At 41.4% G+C, this 4,452-nt stretch overlaps 1 pseudogene; it reads left to right on the plus strand.

Moving 5' to 3' along the window:
* Positions 1-436: 436 nt before the first annotated feature.
* On the plus strand, positions 437-4,091 carry LOC140203663 (probable G-protein coupled receptor 139; annotated as a pseudogene).
* The last annotated feature ends 361 nt before the right edge of the window (positions 4,092-4,452 follow it).

The following is a 4,452-nucleotide window of genomic DNA, read 5'->3' on the forward strand; positions in this document are numbered from 1 at the left end:
GTTTAAAACCTTGAGCACTGCCTCCATAGCGGGGGTAATCTTTCGTATTGCAGCGGTGTAACTAGTTTTTTTTTAAATCGCCGTGCATTGAAGAAATGCTTTGTATTAAGTCTGAATAGTTCTTACTGTGCAAATACGATTTACAATGCACTGATATAGGATAATCCATACTGAACCAGCTGACCTTGTTAATCTAATCCCCTCTTGAACTACACATCACAGAACTGTAATTGCTTCACCTTCATAGTCACCTCCCTATTGTTGGAATACAATATGACAACCGGGAGCAAATGCCAAACATCTTTGTTCAAAAAATCGAAAATCCATTGAACCTAATTGCATCTCAGTGGATTACCACAAAATATAAATGATTTGTCTGTGCCTGAGAAACTGTGTGGCTGAATATTTTCAGAAGAAACCAGCGCTTCCCTTGAAAATGCACGACAGAATAAGTGGCCCAGTTTACGCCATTTACTACCCAATTCTTGCAGCATTCGGTGTTCCAGGTAAGCCGTTCTACTGGATGACTGAGTCATTGTTTAGTATTGCTGTCTTTATTGGCAATTAACAATGTAGTACATCCATCTCTTTGTCTTTGTAACCTCGCTAATCAAGTTAATAATCGTTCATTTTCAGAAATTACCAGGAATATTCAAGGTAAGAATGTTAATAATTTCCTAAAACGTCTATAGGATTGATTGAAACCAAGGTACAGTTGCACAGGTTTGGACCTAATATGTTGGTACAAAATGAATAATGATGACTACCGAATCCTCTAAGACTGCAGAATGCACTGTCATCATTTTCCCACTTGAACCAGATAAAGTGTGTTAATATTCCGAGCTCGGGAGCGATTTCCTAGACAATGTATGCGTGAAGTTAGCTTGGCTGAGCTCATTGTAGGGAAGGTGAGCTTTCAGCGTTTCATGAAGGGTTCGACGGAAGAGATACAAGACACCGATAGATTTTCCGGACACTACATCAATTTACCTAGTTGGATTTGGCCAGGGATTCCTATTTCTCGGCGAACTACTGGTTCTCGTAGCTTTAATACAATTCTTGAAGTGCTGTTTCTCTATTCTGATAACCTTTACACGTGATGGGCTTCGGCCTGTCTGAAATATGAAATACAAACAATGTTGAAAAGTCTAACAGATTGCAATGACCTTCTACCTCTCGCTATTCTTATTTGTGCATTAATTTATTTATTTCGCGACAGAGCGTGGATTAGGACATCGTAACTTGTCGCGTGATCAGTTTAGGATTAAATTCGGAGTTGTCAGTTGTTCCAGGGCTGCCCAATTGACAACTCCAAAATTAATCCAAAACTGATCACGAGACAATTTACAATGTCCAATTAGACTTTCGACTGTGCATTCCATGGGAAGCGGGTACAGATGCTCTTTACAGAGTGCACCTGGATTGAACTCCGAACTTCGACGCCCCGATCTGCAATAGCGTCGCGATCACCGCTACGTTACCGTAGCGCTCATAGCGCATGAGACAAAGCTGACAGTGGGCGGTTTATATAATGTATTTGAAAGAGTTATAACCGACTGCAAGAATTGGAAGATTAATCTGATAACCGTCTAGCAGACAGTAGCAGACACCAACAGAATCAACAAACTCATTCGTAAGGCCAGTGATGTTCTGGGGATGGAACTGGACTCTCTGACGGTGGTGTCTGAAAAGAGGATGCTGTCCAAGTTGCATGCCATCTTGGACAATGTCTCCCATGCACTACATAATGTACTGGTGGACACAGGAATACATTCACCCAGAGACTCATTCCACCGAGATGCAACATCCAGAGAGTCATAGGAAGTCATTCCTGCCTGTGCCCATCAAACTGTACAACTCCTCCTTTGGAGGGTCAGACACACTGAGCCAATAGGCTGGTTCTGGACTTATTTCCTGGCATAATTTACATATTGCTATTTAACTATTTATGGTTTTTTTACTATTTAATTATTCATGGTGCAACTGTAACGAAAACCAGTTTCCCCCGGGATCAATAAAGTAATGACTATGACTATATCTATTGATTATCATATCCATTATGGACTTTTTATAACCAAATTTCAAAGTGTGCTGCAGTGACAATTTAGTACAGGTCTTTTATTTTTCGGATGTTTGCGGTAAGGCCCTTAAATGGTTTAGAAACAGCAAAGTCAACCGGGACACGGTTTAATTTTGCAGCATGCGTTCAGACAAGCGTCGTCTGCAATATCTATCTTCTGGACTCAGATTGGAGTGAACTGAAAGATTTCCTCGTCGTCCTATTCTTAACAGCACTCTAACGTTGCGCTTCTTGCTCAATATTCCAGACGAAAAATTGTGAAGAACGTGTTATCTTTGCTTTGTTGGGAAAAGTGCAGATTTGATTGACAACGGTTTTTACAAGGGAGCTAAATGTTCTTTCCAGTGTCTTTACCAAGGAGGGAAATTGTGCCGACAATTTAAAATATCAAACATGTGGCATATGTGTCTGAATTACTGGAGTTATTGTGTTTCCGTATTTACCAACTTTATGTACTTCAATAACACTTAAACCCGATGTAGGACATTACAAACGAATAAATAGAATTTTCCTGCGATATTTCTCATACATTAACTTCATTATCCAAAACAACAAGTACCGTGTTCATTATTGTGCACCGAAGTCGTTCGTTCCTCTTGTGACTTGCGCCAAGCTTTTATGGCCCTTTCGTCCTTCGCAAAATGTACAGTACAACTATTAACCTAACGCCAGCTGATTTACTCTGCTTTCCTGTCGCACAGTCCGTCGAATTAGACTCATAGAGCCAGAGGGCACTACAATGCAGAGTTCACCACATGAATTCAGCAATGCTTGTTCAGTTGAATTCACCTCCCGCTTTCTGAGTTTGGCCATGAGGGAAACAAGTAAACAAAGATAAATCCACTGAGACCGCATGATAAACTTTAACGCTGATATTCACATGGCCAACCTCCTTTGCACAGCGTTCCGACATTTTAGAGTTGAAAGCTAAACGTGACATGAAGCCCTGCCAGGAAATAACATTCTTGACATTCCATCTATAAATTATTACCGTCGAGGATTACAAAATGCATCATGGAGTGAGGACACACTGAATGTGTTTTATTAGTATTTCATAACAAGCATATTACCTTCAAATCTCTCTCTCTCTCTCTCAGCTAATTTGTTGGCGATTGTGATCCTGTCCTGAGGAAGATGCGGTCTCTCCAGATGCATCACACGGTACTTGGTGTCCATGGCGGTGACGGATCTGCTGGTCGTTATCTCCGCTGTCATATTCAATCGGATTGTTGGCATTTATTTTCCATTTAGCTTTATGTCCTTGACTCCAGCCTGTACTCTGAGCACGGTGATAATTTATGCAGTGACCGAGAGTTCGGTCTGGTTGACAGTCGCTTTTACTTTTGATCGATTCGTGGCCATTTGTTGCCAGAAGTTGAAAACAAAATATTGCACCGAGAGAACGGCAGCATTTGTCATTGGGGTAATCTGTGTGTTGAGCTGTTTGAAAAGCGTCCCATGGTACTTCACCTACGAGTCGCTGTACATAATTGACAATAAGCCCTGGTTTTGTACCAGAAAATTAATCTACAGCACGTCACTTGTGTGGACAGTGTATGATTGGGGTGCACGAATTTTAAACCCCGGGCTGCCGTTTGTCTTAATTATACTCTGCAATGTGCTAACAGTGAGGCACATTCTTGTGGCTAGCAGAGCCCGCAGAAACTTCAGGTCCCGGAACAATGGAGATAAAAAGAGCGATCCAGAGATGGAGAGTCGGAGAAAGTCTACTATTTTACTCTTCCTGATCTCCGGCAGTTTCATCCTTCTGTGGATGTAGATTTCCTATGTTGTATATTTCCTCTATATCGAAATTTCAGGTGAACCATATTTCAGTGGTTCCAATTTCAATGACCCCAGGTTCATTCGCCAGGAAAGTGGAAACATGCTTCAGTTGCTGAGCTCTTGCACTAACACCTGTATTTATGTGGTGACGCAGAATAAATTCAGAGAGGAGTTGAAGAATGCGGCATTATATCTTTGGAATCGAATTGCTACGTCAGTAAGATAAAGATGTAGCAAGCTGCAGGTACAGTTAGTCTCTCGCTTTAATCCTGTCATCGTTCGACCTGGTATTCTATAATGAATTGGTCTCTGACGACAAATGGTCGATAAATATCTGGCGCTCTTCAACTCGTATGGTTCGCTTTTCACTGATGTTTGAGATGTGTCGATTGTATATTTGCGTCATGAAGCTCGCCCTAGCTTGCAATCACGTCATATCTATTGGTTTGTGATTTCCCCATTGTTTTTCAAATACTTTTTCCTGTCGTCCACCCAATTCCACTTTCCATTAATGCCAGAAGAGGTGAGTTGTTCCTGGTTGTTCTCTGAGGGGGAAACTTTTCTCACACACTTCAGTTTTGCCGGTA

The sequence above is a fragment of the Mobula birostris genome, chromosome 10, assembly GCF_030028105.1.
Source record: "Mobula birostris isolate sMobBir1 chromosome 10, sMobBir1.hap1, whole genome shotgun sequence".
NCBI classification, from domain to species: Eukaryota; Metazoa; Chordata; class Chondrichthyes; order Myliobatiformes; family Myliobatidae; genus Mobula; species Mobula birostris.